The following is an 18011-nucleotide window of genomic DNA, read 5'->3' on the forward strand; positions in this document are numbered from 1 at the left end:
CAGGTGGGGGCGTGTGTATATAACTTCCCCCTCTCCTACAGGGGCGGAGCACGTGTCGTTTGTGGAATCTCTGCTTCCTGTGGCAGTCCCACAAAAATCTTCAGAGCTGCTGCTCACGGTGCGGAGGCCTCGCTGATCATGAGTCTGGGGGGGGGGTGCAGGCGCGGCATTCCGGGCAGCTCCGCTGGCTGTCTTATCTGGGGATGCTGTGTCTCACTCTGATTATAAGGTAATATTGGGCAGGTATGGTTCTGGCTGGCTCTGCCCGCAGCGGTAGGGGGGGCCAGGAGCGGCAAGCAGGTGAGTTAAATCGGTGCTGGGGGTGGTGCGGCCTCAGCATTTCGCGCAGCCCGCTAGCTGCCTCATGGCGACATGTGGACCGCCCGCCACCCGCACAGCTACAATTGTCTATGCCCTTGGGACAGGTTGCGGCAGCTGCCCAGTCCTCGTTATGCGGTCCTGTCAGCTTGTCTGCTATCGTTAATGCTCTGTGGAGGGTTGTTTCAATATAACGTTTGCTGTATACAGTGTGGTGCAATGCTCTGCAAAGAGTCGATTCAATATAACTTTTGCTGTGTGCTGCGGTGCTCTGCGGGGTATACGGTGCCCTTGCAGTATACGGCACAGTGTAATGCTCTGCAAAGGGTCTCGTTACAATATAACATGTACTGTATAACGGTATAGTGCAGTGCTCTGCAGATGGTCTCGTTAAAATATAGTATACATGATATACAGTTATGGTGCAATAATCTGCAGATGGTCTAGTTACAATATAGTATACATGATATACAGCTATGGTGATATGCTCTGCAGATGGTCTTATTACAATATAGTAAAGGTGCAATGCTCTGCAGATGGTCTCGTTACAATATAGTATACATCATATATAGTTAAGGTGCAATGCTCTGCAGATGGTCTCATTACAATATAGTATATATGATATACAGCTATGGTGCTATGCTCTGCAGATGGTCTTGTTACAATATAATATATACTATATACAGTATAGTGCTATACTCTGCAGATGGTCTCATTATAAACAAACTTTATACAGTCAGTGCAATGCTCTGCAGATGGGATGGTTTCAATACAACATATTATATAGGACATAGTGCAATGCTCTGCAGAGGGTCGTTACAGTTAGCATGTCCAGTGTGGTGCAGTGCTCTGCGAAGGGTCTCGTTACAACACAGGGTGGCATTTACTGTTTGGTGTGGTGCAATACTCTGCAGAGGATCACGTTGCAGGGTAGCATATGCTGTGTGTGGTGATGCAGTGCTCTGCAGACTGTCTTGTTTCAATATAGTATACAGTAGGGTGCAATGCTCTGTAGAGATATAACATAGGCTACATCCAATTAAATCATAGTATACACAGTGTAATACTCGTTATTTGCACGATCATGGTATCCATACGGTTCATACGCTTGGTTTTATTATGGGCATACACGCATTACTGGTACAAGGTGCACACGAGTAGAGCATCTTCACGGTTTCATAACTCCATGAGTTTCTTATTGTCCGTACTCTCATGGTTAATTCATACACTTATGGCACACTGCTTGTACGCGCATAGTATGTATACAGTTTCATGTGCTGATATCATTATATACGGTACATATACTCACTGACGATACATTCACAGCATTTATACTGTGCAAACTCGTTTATGCTGTTCACCTCATGGTTATTCTCTCACTCGCTGGTGTTGTACACGGTCCACAAACTTGGCATTTATGCTGTTCACTTATTCTTGGCATGTTCACGGTCTTACGTTCTTTCTACCATGTTACGTTCATGGCAATCAAACACCTCGTAATTATCACTGGTTCATACGCTCAAAGTATCATTCGGTTCATATGTTAATGGTATTTCATCCTGGTTACGGCAATATACTGCCTATGGCAATTATACGGTTCATACACTCATGGCAGTTATAGTGGTCACACGCTCACGGTTCTTAAGTTGTTCACATGTTCACCGCATTCATACACGCAGGTTTCATACGCTCATGGCAGTTATATTGGTCACACGGTTATGGTTTTGTTGTTCACACGTTCTTCGCATTCATACACGCAGGGTTCATACGGTTCATACGCTCATGGCAGTTATATTGGTTACACGTCATGGTTTTGTTGTTCACACGTTCACCGCATTCATACACGCAGGTTTCATACGCTCATGGCAGTTACATTGGTCACACGGTTATGGTTTTGTTGGTCACACGTTCATCGCATTCATACACGCAAGGTTCATACGCTCATGGCAGTTATATTGGTTACACGGTCATTGTTTTGTTGTTCACACGTTCACCGCATTCATACACGCAGGTTTCATACGCTCATGGCAGTTATATTGGTCACACGGTTATGGTTTTGTTGTTCATCGCATTCATACACGCAGGGTTCATACACTCATGGCAGTTATATTGGTTACACGGTCATGGTTTTGTTGTTCACATGTTCACCGCATTCATACATGCAGGTTTTATACGGTTCTCACACATAGTGTCATGCTGTTTCGTGCAGTTGTGGCCACGCGCTCATAGCATGTTCACAGCATTATACTGCTCATAGTACTCATACCTCATAGCGTCATACCACATATTAATTCGTAGCTTATACTGCACATGTACTTGTAGCATTTACACTGCACATGGCCTACCTCAGGCACATACACTCTTAGCATTGATACCGCAAGTATACTCATAGCATTATACTGCTCAGAGTATCATACCACTATACACTCATAACATTTATACCACATACACGCTCGTTGTATTCATACCACAGACATGTTCACGTCATGTATATTGCACATAGAATTGTAGCAATACACTACACGGACATTCGTAGCATTCATTCTGTACATACGATGGTAGTAATTATTATGCTGACACGTTGTAGTACTTATTCTGCGTACATGTAGCATTCATTTTGTTATGTTCTCTGCACTAACATCCATAGCGTTTACTGTACATGGGTAATGGTATTTATTCTGCATGTTCATCCACAGTGTCTACACTACACACATGCTCCCGTAGCTTTTACTGTACGTATGTTTATAGCATTCATTCTGTGTATTCGTGCATAGTCTTTTATACGGAAAGTTCACTCAGGTTTGTCAGAATGTAGCCCTATTGCCTGACTCCTCTTCAAGTTAAGGGGTCAATGTCGGTTGCTACTGACTCGTTCAGAGAAATCGCATTGTTGTTTATTGTCATGACCTGACAAGTTCTCAGGTCAGATACAACCTCCTCTGTTGTATTTCACGACTACGTTATCAGTTAGTTATAGTACACATATTCAACTATCCGGCACAATTACTCGTTCAAAGGGTGGTCATCATTTTAGTGGCGCTAATCGGCTGTTCAATACCCGGTCACCTGACTCGTTCCTTCAGGGGTTGAATCGCGGTTGTTACTGACTCACATTCAGAGCAACCAATTTCAGGAATACTCACAATGTTAACCTGTTGCCTGACTCCTCTTCAGGTTAAGGGGTAATGTCGGTTGCTACTGACTCATATTCAGAGCAATTTTGTCGTTGGTGTATTTGTTATGACCTGACACGTTTTCAGGTCAGATACAACCTCATCTGTTGTATTTCTTGATTTACGTTATTTCGTTATAGTACACAGATTCAACTACCTGGCATAGTTGCACGTTACGCTCATAGTCTGGTTACGTTCATAGCTTTATTTTATTGTACTGCACATGGGTAATAGTTTTTCTGCATTTCCATCCTTAGAGTCTACACTACACATATGCTCCCGTAGCTTTACTGTACTCATGCTCATAGCTTTCATACTGCATATTCGTGCATAGTGTTTATACGGAAAGCTTATACAGCTTTGTTAGGATGTTGCCCTATTTGCCTGACTCCTTCAGCTTAAGGAGTTAATGTAGGTTGCTACCGACAAATTTTCAGAGCAATTACATTGTGGTTTATTGTCATGACCTGAGACATTCCCAGGACAGATACAGCCTCCTCCGTGGTATTTCATGACCACGTTATCAGTTACTTATAGTAGACATATTCAACTATCCGGCATAGTTGCACGTTGTCTTTTATCTTTTTAGATATATGTTTACACTTTATTTTCTAGGCATGTATGCGGTACTCATAATGGTGTTAGAGCATAAATTCATAACGTTCCTTACGTTTTCACGGTACTTACGCTCCCAGCTTGTGTATGATACATGCACCAGTACACAGCATTTGTTGCATACTACCATAGTTGTATGCGGGTAGGTTATTATGTGCATTCGTTCCTAGTGTTGAATAGCAGTTGCACCTCTGGCTGTACATATATTTACAATACACGATTACAGTATACATATGGTGCTTACATTCATTGCAGATATATCGAGCACATATTCTTAAACCTCCTACGTCTGCAGGGGGGGATGCACCACATAGGTTATTGTTACAGACATGTCTCAGAGCAATAACATATTGAGTAGCGACTTGTAGTTGGGTGTACTGTTAGCAGGTTATGCTGTACATACGGTTAACATGTTTCATGCGGTGCACACAGGGGAGGTAGATCATTTGCTTAGAGTATTGGACACAATTGGTCATTTTTGTTACTGACACGCCTTCAGAACAACACGCCAGCTTCATACAGGTATCTTGTCATGAATACTCATGATGTTACCCTGTTGCCTGACTCCTCTTCAGGTTCAAAGGGGTAATGCCAGATGCTACTGACTCGTTTTCAGAGCAATTTTGTCGTGTGTTATATTTGTTATGACCTGACACGTTTTCAGGTCAGATACAACCTCGTCTGTTGTATTTCTCGATGACGTTATCATTTCGTTATAGTGCACATTCAACTATCCGGCATAATTGCACGTTCTCTTTTAAGGAGGGCCAGCATTTAGTTGCAGATATATTGTGCATTTAATGCACAGTTACATGACTCATTTCTTTAGGATCGGGGATTGAATCGTGGTTGCTGCTGTCTCATTTCAGAGCAATTGATTTGACATGGTTATGTAGGTAATCTGACACGTTTTAGATAGCATACAATCTCAATATGGCATTTCACACTTACGTATTTGAAAAATAAAAAAAGTGGTTTACAAAGACCTGTGACGTTTACAGGCACGATGATTTCACAAAGACCTGTCATGTCTACAGGCTCGATGGTTCCGCGGGGACCTGTGATGGGTTCAGGCACGACGGTGTCACAAAGACCTGTCAGGTCTACAGGCATGATGGTTCACCTAAACACTGGTCACATCTACAGGTACGTTGCTCTCGCAGGGAGCTGTCGTCTGCAAAGGGTCATCACTTCCAAGTCCAGTTGGGTCAGTACAGTGGCTAGTTAGGTATGTCTGTCAGTACAGCCTCAATCAGGTAAGGTGCCTTCGTGAACCTTGTCAGGCGACATGACCCACATGGTCTATCAGGTAGATAGGTATTTCTTGTCATTTACCTGTCAGTTTAGTTTTTGCCTCTTAAATAGCAGGGGATTGGTGCTTGTCAGACCTGCCATGAAGTTAGCCTTTCCGTGTCCATTTGAAGTAATGTCACAAGTAGGGATGGTGATAGGTATAGTTCAGTTAGTATATTTGGCAGGGAAGGTTATTCTCAGGTTGATTCTTTACAGATGGACGTTACTACCACGATTTCAAAGGTATGGTTACCACCTCTAGTAGTCACTAGTTGGTCAGGGCTACTCTTTCAGCACACTAGGTATAGTCTACTTCGGGTATGTGAAGATTGATGCTGGATGTAGGATGTTTTATTTCAGGAATTGTATTCATCCTAGTATGGTTGCTTTTTGCCCTCATTGCGCGGTTATGGCACAACTCAGACCGCTATGCTAGGGTAAGATCTTGTATAGATATGTAGGCAATCTTTCCTGTCACTAGTACACGTATGGAGCCCCGATCACAAGTATAAAGCCTGATGGGCTGTATTTGTGCGAGGGGCGGAAGTAATTATCGCTCCCTGCACTTCCAGGTGGGGCGTATGTATATAACTTCCCCCTCTCCTACAGGGGCGGAGCACGTGTCGTTTGTGGAACCCTCCCAACCCTCCCTTATCTTATTCCTTCACTGTAGTGCATGCCCTTTATAGGCGTGCCCTCATTGCGCGGTTATGGCACAACTCAGACCGCTATGCTGGGGTAAGATCTTGTATAGATATGTAGGCAATCTTTCCTGTCACTAGTACACGTATGGAGCCCCGATCACAAATATATTTATTCCACAATATAGGATATATTAAGTATATAATAAAAAAACAGAGCGTTTCCCGCAGGGCCCTACGGTATCGCAATATAGTATTAAAATTCAAATATAAAAGAACAATTCAGTATATCACTACAGAACGATAATTCTCATGAGCATAGCAGCTACTATATCTCGTAATCTAATGGTTGTTGTATAAATTGACACACTTATGGATATGGTAGTGTGTCTAAAGATAAAAAAGGTTTTGATACGTATCTCTATATATCACCTGTAAAGGAAATTACTAGGGATGCACCGATATATATCGGCGGCCGATACATATCGGCCGAAAATAGCTGTTTCGGGGAAATGCCGAAACAACAAAAAATGTGCCGATAATGACCCACCTTCCCTGCCCGCCCACAGCACAAGTTGCAAACACTGCCAGTGGCAGAGGCACTCGTGGGGGGTGCAGGGGGGGGCCGGCGCAACATCTGGGGGGGGCGCGCTCTCCGGGATAAGGATACTTCTTTTTATGTGCCCGGGCCGGCTCCCGTGTGTGGTTGCAGGCGGGGGCCGGCCAGCGCATATAAAACGTAATACTGTATACTAAAAACCAGGGGGCCTCCAGCTGTTGTGAAACTACAACTCCCAGCATGCCCGGACCGGCAAAGTCTGTCCGGGCATGCTGGGAGTTGTAGTTTCACAACAGCTGGAGGCCCCCTGGTTTTTAGTATAGAGTATTAGTTTTTATATGCTCTGGTCGGCCCCCGCCTGCAGCCACACACGGGAGCCGGCCCGGGCACATAAAAATTAGTATTCCTATCCCGGACATCCCTGTGTCCCGAAAAATCTTTTCGGGACATAAGGATGTCCGCCGGTCACTCACCATTCCCCGGCGTCCTCCTGCGATCCTCCTTCGGTCCCTCGCTTCTCCGCCTCTATGGTCATACGCACGGGACGTCACTGACGTCCCGTGCGTACAACCATAGAGAGGCAGGAGGACCGCAGAATCGTCGCAGGAGAACGCGCGCTGGCCAGGGCCTGGTAAGTGACCGCGTCATATTCTTCAGTGTTCCGGTCACCGCTCCTCCGGTCCCGGCACCTACTGCTATGGTCCATAGGCCATAGCAGTAGATGTGACCCCGGGCCGGAGGAGCGGTGACCGGATCACTGTGGGGGCAGCAGTACAGACATACAGCCTCCAGCCATACACTGTATATGGCTGGAAGCTGTATGCCTGTGGGGTGGGGGGAAGCTGCCTACTATTGTGGGGGAACTGCTGACCTAATGTGGGGGGGAGCTGCCTACAAATGTGGGGGGAGCTGCCTAATATTGTGGGGGGGGGGGAGCTGCCTAATATTGTTGGGGGGCAGCTGCCTACAAATGTGGGGGGGGAGCTGCCTAATATTGTTGGGGGGGAGCTGCCTACAAATGTGGGGGAAGCTGCCTAATATTGTTGGGGGGGAGCTGCCTACAAATGTGGGGGAGCTGCCTAATATTGTGGGGGGGAGCTGCCTAATATTGTGGGGGGGAGCTGCCTAATATTGTTGGGGGGGAGCTGCCTAATATTGTGGGGGGGGGGAGCTGCCTACAAATGTGGGGGGAGCTGCCTACAAATGTGGGGGGAGCTGCCTAATATTGTTGTGGGGGAACTGCCTACTATTGTGGGGAACCTGCCTACTATTGTGGGGGAACTGCTGACCTAATGTGGGGGGGAGCTGCCTACAAATGTGGGGGGAGCTGCCTAATATTGTTGGGGGGAGCTGCCTAATATTTGTGGGGAACCTGCCTACTATTGTGGGGGAAATGCTGACCTAATGTGGGGGAGCTGCCTACTATTGTGGGGAACCTGCCTACTATTGTGGGGGAAATACTGACCTAATGTGGGGGAGCTGCCTACTATTGTGGGGGAGCTGCCTATTAATGTGGGGGAACTCCCGACCTAATGTGGGGGAGCTGGCAATCTAATGTGGGGGAATCTAATCTAATGAGCGGAGCGCTGCATTTTACCAGAAGACGGGGAGAAGTCATTTTCGGTTTCGGTATCGATTTCGGCCGGACATTTTTTTAAAATTCGGTTTCGTTTCGGTTCTGAAATTTCCATTTCGGTGCACCTCTAGAAATTACCCTATACAAATAAAGGAAAAAGGAGAAAAAATGGAAAGTGTCCTATATATAGTGACAGTCTGGTAGATGGTTCCAATCCTGTGAGGTTAATCCTGTAAAAAAATCTTGCAAATGTCCTTAAACAATTGTGTCCTAGAGAAATGAATACAAAGTCCTAGGTACAGGTGTCATATAATCCAGTTTAAATCATATCTGGCACTGCTGTGCCACTCACCGCACCGCTGACGAGACAGATGGATGGTAGTCGGATACGCTCCAGCCGGGGCGGCGTTCTGTTTGCACAATGTGCAGCCGTTCTTTGCCGGCGAGCTCGGACTTGGCGTCTGACGTCACAGTCAGCTGACGGCAAGTCAGCTGGCCTGGTACGGGAGCCGAATGAATGCTGGATAGCGTGATTCGCGTTGGATATTGTAATTGGCGCTGGATGCCGTGGATACAGGTATTCAGATGACGTGCAGATAAAGTAGAACTCCAACTGTATTAGGACAATGTTCTCACAGAGGAGGATTGGATACCGATTTAGCTGATAAGTAGCAATACAGGTCCATGGGATAAGAGATATAGTCTCTCAAATGCAACAGTCCAATAAACGCTTTGAAGCCGCAGCTGTAGTGTGAACTGACACTGATGTTCAAAGTCTCAAATTCAATCACCAGATGCGTTTCGGGGTGTCAGAGCACAGTTAAAAACCCCTTCTTCAGTGGTGTATAGAGAACTGAACTGGAGGTGTATTTTTATACCCTTACTAGGATCACACCCACAATCCAAAATGGGATAAATACAAATTGTGGCGTGGATCATCTCTAAGGTTTTCCTTAAAAAATGTAGTGGATTCTCTATTTATATGATGTAGTGGTGGATGAACAGATTGGTAGATTACACTATAATTAATACTTGTCTTACAAATGGGAGAAATGACAAGAGTAGCACAACCAGAACAATTAAAGAAAATAAAATAAAAATAATAATACAAAATAAAGATAGATATGAAATTAAAATAAAAATATAATAAAAAAATTAAAAAAAATATTTCTCAGCGGAGGCCCCCCATTAAAAATCCAAATAACTCCATATTTGAATTGAGGCCCTTGGGCTCCAGGCACTCAAACTCAAATATTTTTTGGCTTTCCATCCTCGACATTTTGATAAGAAAGCTTCCCCCTCTCCAATCTTGCCTCACTACTTGTAACCCTATATACGACAAACTTTTGGGATCTCTGTTATGATATTGGGCAAAGTGATGTGATAGTGGGTGTTTTGGGCAACCTCTCTTGATATTATATATATGCTCAGCAATGCGTACCTTTAAAGCCCTTTTAGTTCTGCCCACATATTGCTGGTGACAACTGCATTCTAAGAGATATGATACTCCCTTAGTCGAACATGTGATTAAATCTGGGATCCTCCATCTAAAAGAATTTACAGTAGAGTGTACCTCCCGAGTCTTCCTTGGTCCCTCCGTTGTGTGGCAGTTGGAACAACTGCCACACCTGAAAAAGCCCTGGGTAGACATGCAGGTTTGGGGTTTTTTACTCTCACTTGATTTCTTAATCGATGGGGCTAAAGTTAACCCTAAATTCGGGGCTTTTTTATAGACTATTTGAGGCCTAAGGGGAAGCAGATCACCTATTAGTCTATCCCTACGTGCTAAATGGCAATGTTTGAGAATGATCTGTTCAACTTTTTTATGATTGGTATTGAATGGGAGGATTAATTTGGGTTGTTGATCACTAGTCTCCTGGTCCTTATCTTTTGGTATAAAAATGGACGTCCTGTCCAAGTCCCTAACTTGATTCAGAGATCTCTCCAGTATTTATGCGGGATATTGTTTTTCCAAAAATTGAGTAGTTAAAGTCAAAGCTTCTTTCTGAAAATGGATGTCTGAGGTACAGTTGCACTTTAATCGTCTATATTGTCCTTTGGGGACATTTATTAGCCACTTTGTTAGGTGGCAACTATTGAATTGAATATAACTATTACAGGCTGTAGGTTTGGTAAATGTTTTACACTGTAATCTGGAATCCGAAGAAAAGATCTCCAAATCTAGAAATTCTATTTTCTCCCTGTTGGCATTCAGTCCGACAATGAACTCCTCGAGTTCATCCTGGGCACCTTTCCAAATTAGAATGATATCGTCAATATAATGTCTCCAGAACACCAGGTTCGCGCCGAGTATGGGGGTGATGGTGTCGTGTTCCCACGCCACCATTAACAGGTTGGTGTAACTCGGCGTGAACCTGATGCCCATTGCCATTCCTTTTAACTGTAAATAAAAATTCCCCTCGAAGTAAAAATAATTATGTGTTAGTATAAATAGTATTGCTTGCGTGATATAATCAATCTGTTCTTTTTGAATGTTGCCTTTCTCTAAAAACCTTTTTACTGAAGCAATACCTAAATCGTGATCTATTATAGTGTATAATGAACTTACATCGATGGTGGCTAAAATATAGTCTGATGACCAGTTCATGTGTTCTAATAGACTAATAATTTGAGTCGTATCTATATAATAGTCTGTTTTCTGAACGAACGGTTGGAGGAAACGATCGACGTATTGTGAAAGGTTTGATGTAATGGAGCCATGGAGTGGAAGCCGGTCTTATTGACATAATCCATTACAAAGCCAGGGTTTAGCGTTAGCCCCAAAAACAGCGCTAACCCCCAATTATTACCCTGGTACCCACCGCCACAGTGGTGCCGGGAAGAGCCGCCATTTTTGACGCTCCGGGCCTGTTGGTACTGGCTCTTCCCGGCACCCCTGTGGCGGTGGGTACCCGGGAAATAATTGGGGGTTAGCGCTAGCTGTTTTTGGGGCTAACGCTAAGCCCTGGCTTAGTAATGGATTCCATCAATAAGACCGGCTTCCACTACTAAGCCTGAAAATTCAATTTAAAAAAAAGACGACACATTGGAAAAATTATTTTATTTTAAACACAACCCCACAGCCCTCGTTAACCATTTTATTAAAAGGAAAAAAAATCCAGTTCATCCGCCGTAATCCATCAAATCTGCCGTTATCCTCTGCATACACGGATCTGAAACGAGAAGAAAAAAGAAACACAAAAAATTAGTTAGAACATTTTTGGCGCTGTCTGCTGGGGAGAGCGCCCATAATGCAATGTCTTCCCAAACAGAGAGCCTACAATTGTTGCAAAACAAAAAACCCCAGCATGCCCAGACAGCCTTTGGTTGTCTGGGCATGCTGGGAGTTGTAGTTTAGCAACAGCTGGAGTCCCCCTGTCTGGGAAGACACTGCAAGAAGGGTCTGTTCACATTATACAAAATGGACAATGTGAACATAGCTTCAGACCCTTACTAGCCTGGCTCCCGTCTGTAGCTCCGCCCCTAATTATGTCATCACTAGGGGCGGAGCTACACAGACTCGGCAGGACAGGAGCAAGGAAGGTAAGTGGACCTCGTATTCTGTATACACTATATACAGCTATCTATAGATTCTGTATACCGCCCAAAGGGGCTATAGGAGCAGGGAGTCCTGTCAGTCTGGTGACAGGATTGCCGGTTCCTGTATAATATACACGGGCACACTATGCACTCCTGTATATGATACGGCAGGTGGAGGTGAGTAATGATGCTATACATTACTCCTCATCTCCTTACACTCTGTGGACTGGGCGCTCAGCATCCAACCCACAGAGTGATACCCTAAAGGCAGTGAGAAAACTGCCACAGGGGACAAAATTGTCTGTTTCCACACACCAGGAAAAACGCCAGAAAAAATGCCAGAAAAATTGCCAAAACGCAGGAAAAAGCTGTGGCAGTTTTTCTGGTGTTTTTGCTGGCATTTTTTTGTGTGTTAAAAAAAAAACAAGGGAAACCTAGCCTAACGGCCGCTTAACGGACGATTTTTATCATTTTTATGACCGACGTTCATTACGGATGAATTTTTATAGTGTGAAAGGGGCCTAACTTGTAATGTATTGTTATATATTTTAAAGAAATGCATTCAGGCCTTAATGGAACTTGTTCAAATTGTCCATTACATCATTGTGTGGCATTTTCAGTTAGCTTTGTGCCCCAAGTTGGATACAATTGGGGATATTTATCAAAATCTGTGCAGAGAAAAAGTTGACCAGTTGCCCACAGCAATCAATCAGATTGCTTCTTTTATTTTTAGAGGCTTTATGAAAATTAAAGTGATCTCATTGGTTGCTATGCTGGTCAGCTTTTCCTCTGCACAGGTTTTAATAAATCTCCCCAAATATCCTAATGTGTGGTTTGACCAGTGATTTTTAGATGCAAACTATGTTTTTTGCCATGAGCATCTATGCCTCTTTTGATGGCAGCAGCTGCTTTATAGCCTCTCAGTTGACTTTACTGTCCATCAGTCAGTGGCGTAGTCTGGGTTGGTGTTACCCTCCCCCCTTTCCCCACAGGTAATTTTTCTATTATATAACACTGGCATGCCAGCAAGATATCTGAGAGAGACTAGGCGGTGCCTAAGGTTTGCACAATTTTCCTATGTACGTGCGTAAAAACCTGAACATCGTGGCTTTAAAACTGTTACTCCATTGGGAACATCTTATACACAATGAGACTGACAAAGCCTAACTTAAACTAATTATATATTGCAAGAATAAAATTTACAAACGTGCATAACTTAACACAATAGGATATGGTATAACAAAAACTCAGGGAGAGCAATTCAGTTATAGGTTTTCCTTATCCACTCACTCGCACACCAGCGGCCCACCCTTAACTCATGTATTGGACTTGAGGAAGAAAGGTGGAATCCTTTCCAAATGTGGGGTCAGTTTTATCCAATAAACTGCCCTTTTATTTATTGTCTTTATCATTGTGGTCCCTTGTCATTCACTCCGCAAACTGGCATGCATCCTATAGCAAGCCTGTTGTTTTCCCCGGGGTCTGTACAGATCCGTTCCTATTAGGATTACGGTTCAGGACACAGGCAGCAGCCAGATTCCTGCTATGATTTCTACACATCAGCAAAGGTGTTAAGCCCTCAGCTCAATGCTCAAAAGTGAGCACCTCTGTGGTGTCCTAGCACCAGTAGCTGTCCTGTGGCTTTAGACTGTCTCGGGCAGCACAAGGACCCACTGGAGTTCTGTTGTTGGATTAATTATGTACTACAATATCAAATAATATATTTTCTTAAATTAATTTCATTATTATGTGTATATATGTTTAATATGTGTACTGTACCCTTAAGTGTGAGCAGTGAACCCCATCTGACCCTGCCTGTCAATGAGAACCCCAAAGGTCTCCCCTACATAGTGAGGTGCTGGGGAGTACTTAGTTAGTCTAATGCTAGACATTGTTCAGTCTAGTTCCAACAAGGCTCCCGAGCAACAGCTTAGCTCAGGTGTGCTGTGTGTCATGTGCTCTGAGGAGAGGCCTAACTCAAATCTAATCTCTCCTGTAAGGATTACTCGCAAGGAGGAAATTCATGCCTCTGCGGTCAAGTCTTCAGTACCTTGACAGGACCCTTGCTACCAGGATTCAATCTTTCATCTCACAATTCATTATAAATCTGTTTGGTGTATGCACCACAAGTCTCAGCAAGGCAACAGGGCTCCCAAGGGGTTACGCTACACTCTCTCACATCAAAGGCTAGCTGTATGTGAAATACCATCTGCACCAGCTCAGTAAAGACAGTTATCCTAAACCTGACGTCGGTGTGTTCATTTACTCCCCGTGTCTGGCCCAGGAGAAGCTGTCTCCAACCTCGGACCGTGTATAGGATAACGGTGCCCTGGCATCACAAAGTGATCAGGTATTTCCACCAACACCACCCCGTGTCACCACACCTCTATATCGCCATCTATCACCTAACATCAATCGAGGGTTTTGCACTAGGGAGCACGTTTTTGTGTTTATTTTTTTCTCCATAAGGGTAATTCCAGGCACAAACCACAGACTTTCCGGGTTCAACCTTGGAGAACTGCATGACACAGGAGGGGTTCTAATTCTTTGATGAACCGTGGAAGTTAAAGGAGGTGACCCCCAATGATCCTCTGTACCTGGGGTCTCCTCTACCTTGTTTTCAAGGCTCTGTGTTATGCTTTCCACCAATTCTTTACTGCTTCCTGCCACTGGTAGCAGATGGTTTCTATGCATTGCCTTTATTCGGCCCTCTGGGCCCTCGATGTTGTAATACTGGCAGTCCCTTCAGTTTTGACACCACTTCAAATAGGGTATCTTTCCATCTGTCAGCCAGTGTGTGCTTCCCTGAATTCTGGAGAAGAACTATCTCCTGCACCGATATCCCAATGTCTCACTTCAGCAACATGCCTTCTCATGTTCCGTTCTTCCAATTTTGCTGCAGCTTTAATGGCCAACTCATAGGCCAGTTGAAGTTTAATGGCCATCTCAAATCCTTAAAATCACATTGTCTGATATTTTAAAGAATTGATTTGCAAATTATGGTGGAAAATAAGTATTTGGTTAATAACAAAACTTAATCTCAATACTTTGTTATATACCCTTTGTTGGCAATGACAGAGGTTAAACATTTTCTGTAAGTCTTCACAAGGTTTTCACACACTGTTGCTGGTATTTTGGCCAATTCCTCCATGCAGATCTCCTCTAGAGCAGTGATGTTTTGGGGCTGTCGATGGGCAACATGGACTTTCAACTCCCTCCAAAGGTTTTCTATGGGGTTGATATCTGGAGACTTCCTAAGCCACTCCAGGACCTTGAAATGCTTCTTACGAAGCCACTCCTTCATTGCTTGGACGGCGTGTTTGGGATCATTGTCATGCTGGAAGACCCAGCCATGTTTCATCTTCAATGCCCTTGCTGATGGAAGGAGGTTTTCACTCAAAATCTCACGATACATGGCCCCATTCATTCTTTCCTTTACATGGATCTGTTGTCCTGGTCCCTATGCTGAAAAACAGCCCCAAAGCATGATGTTTCCACCCCATGCTTCACAGTAGGTGTTGTGTTCTTTAGATGCAACTTGGCATTTTTTCTCCTCCAAACATGACAAGTTGAGTTTTTACCAAAAAGTTCTACTTTGGTTTCATCTGACCATAAGACATTCTCCCAATCCTCTTCTGGATCATCCAGCTGCTCTTCAGACTGTCCCGGACATGTACTGGCTTAAGAAGGGAGACATGTCTGGCACTGCATGATTTGAGGAAAAAATGCCATTTTGTAAATTTTGGGGGCTTCCGTTTCTACGCAATACATTTTTCGGTAAAAATGACACCTTATCTTTATTCTGTAGGTCCATACAGTTAAAATGATTCCCTAATTATATAGGTTTGATTTAGTCTTACTTCTGGAAAAAAAAAATCATAACTACATGCAGGAAAATGTATACGTTTAAAATTATCTTCTGACCCCTCTAACTTAATTTTTTCAGGTACCGGGCTACAGTGGGGATCAAAAGTTTGGGCACCCCAGGTAAAAATTTGTATTAATGTGCATAAAGAAGCAAAGAAAAGATGGAAAAATGTTCAAAAGGCATCAAATTACAGATTAGACATTCTTATAATTTGTCAACTAAAGTTAGTTTATTTCCATCATTTACACTTTCAAATTAACAGAAAACAAAAAAAAAATGTTGTCTGCAAAAGTTTGGGCACCCTGCAGAGTTAATATCTTGTACTGCCCCCTTTGGCAAGTATCACAGCTTGTAAACGCTTTTTGTAGCCAGCTAAGAGTCTTTCAATTCTTGTTTGAGGTATCTTTGCCCATTCTTCCTTACAAAAGTCTTCCAGTTCTTTGAGATATCTGGGCTGTCTGTCACACACTGCTCTTTTAAGGTCTGTCCATAGATTTTCAATTATGTTGAGGTCAGGAGATTGTGAAGGCCATGGAAAACCTTCAGTTTACGCCTCTTGATGTAATCCCCCGTGGATTTCGAGGTGTGTTTAGGATCATTATCCATTTGTAGAAGCCATCCTCTCTTTAACTTCAGCTTTTTCACAGATGGCGTCAAGTTAGCATCCAAAATTTGCTGAAATGTTATTGAATCCATTTTTCCTTCTACTCGTGAGATGTTCCCTGTGCCACTGGCTGCAATACAACCCCAAAGTATGATTGATCCACCCCCATGCTTTTGGACAGAGGTTATTTTCATGAAATTCTGTTCCCCTTCTTCTCCAACCGTACCTTTGCTCAATCTGGCCAAAAAGTAAAATTTTAACCTCATCGGTCCAGAGAACTTGTTTACAAAATGCATCATGCTTGTCTATATGTTCATTTGTAAAGTTTTGTGGTGAGGATGTAGAAGAGGTTTTCTTCTGATGACTCTTCCATGAAGACCATATTTGTACAAGTATCTCTTAATAGTGGAATAGAGTACCACAACTCCAGTATCTGCCAGATCTTTCTGGAGGGATTGTGCAGTCAAATGTGGGTTTTGAATTATTATTCTCACAATTCTGCAAGCTGTTCTGTCTGATATTTTTCTTGGTCTTCCAGATCTTGCTTTAACTTTCACTGTTCCTGATGACTGCCATTTCTTAATTATTCTGAACAGAGGATATTGACATCTGAAAACGTTTTGCTATCTTCTTATAGCCTTCTCCAGCTTTGTGAGCGTCAACTATTTTCAGTTTCAGATTTCTAGACAACTGCTTACAAGAACCCATGGTGCTGATTGTTGGGGCAAGGTCAGATGAGAATGGGCATCTAAAACCTTTGAGATTGACATCACCTGGTCTTCCCAGATGATGATTGAGAACAATCCGTGACACTGGCAGGTCTCAGCTTTGCAAAGGGGACAGTGCATACTATAAATTCTGCAGGGTGCCCAAACTTTTGCAGACGTAATTTTTTTGTTTTCTGTTATTTTGAAAGTGTAAATGATGGAAATAAAATCTAACTTTTGTTGACATATTATAAGAATGTCTAATCTGTAATTTGATGCCTTTTGGAGATTTTTCCACCTTTCCTTGGCTTCTTTATACACATTAATACAAGTTTTTATCAGTACCATTTTTGTTTTGATCAGACCTTTTGATCGCTTTTTATTCATTTTTTATGGTATAAATTGTGCCAAAAAATACACTATTTTGGACTTTGGAATTTTTTTGTGCCTATGCCATTGACCGTGCGGTTTAATTAATGATAAATTTTTATAGTTCGGACATTATGCATGTGGCCATAAAACATATGTGTCAGGATCTGGACTGGAATGCAGAGAGGACACTGAAGGTGGATCCTCTGTGTCAGTGAGGTGATGGCGTGGGCTGTACCAGGGGAACGGAATCTAAGGGGTTACTGGTTTTCACCAGAGCCCGCCGCAAAGCGGGATGGACTTGCAGCGGCCGGTAACCCCCAGGTCGCTCCACCCGATAGCGACTCAACCCCACTGACAGCTGAGACAGGCGCAGTACACAGGGACAAGGCAAGAGCAAGGTCGGACGTAGCAGAAGGTCAGGGCAAAGGGTCATAGTCAGGGGCAACGGCAAGGGTCTGGCAACACAGGCTTGGGATACACAAAACGCTTTCTCAGGGCACTAGGGCAACAAGATCCGGCGAGGACAGGAAGGGGAAGTGGGTTTTATAGGAAATGGAGGGAATTGCACTTGATTGGGCAAGGCACCAATTAGTGGTGCACTGGCCCTTTAAATTTCAGAGAGCCAGCGCGCGCGCCCTCGAGAGCGGGGCCGCGCGCGCTGGGACGGAAGGAGGACGGGGCAGGTGAGCAGAACGGGATGCGACCCGCGGGCAGGCACGTCCTGCCCCGCGGATCGCATCCCCGC

General features: G+C 43.8%; 1 protein-coding gene and 1 long non-coding RNA gene across 3 annotated transcripts in view; one reads left to right on the forward strand and one right to left on the reverse strand.

Annotated features, from left to right (window-relative positions):
• CACNA1S (calcium voltage-gated channel subunit alpha1 S) overlaps nt 1-18011 on the forward strand; it is a 727186-nt gene that overhangs the window by 609513 nt on the left and 99662 nt on the right. The gene's annotated exons all lie outside the window — the stretch shown is intronic.
• The window catches only part of LOC130356307 (uncharacterized), a 166989-nt gene continuing 160216 nt past the window's right edge, over nt 11239-18011 (reverse strand). The window contains exon 3 of the long non-coding RNA XR_008888846.1: nt 11239-11348. This is a non-coding gene — a long non-coding RNA (uncharacterized LOC130356307). The remainder of the gene's footprint in view (nt 11349-18011) is intronic.

The sequence above is a fragment of the Hyla sarda genome, chromosome 2, assembly GCF_029499605.1.
Source record: "Hyla sarda isolate aHylSar1 chromosome 2, aHylSar1.hap1, whole genome shotgun sequence".
Classification (NCBI taxonomy): Eukaryota; Metazoa; Chordata; class Amphibia; order Anura; family Hylidae; genus Hyla; species Hyla sarda.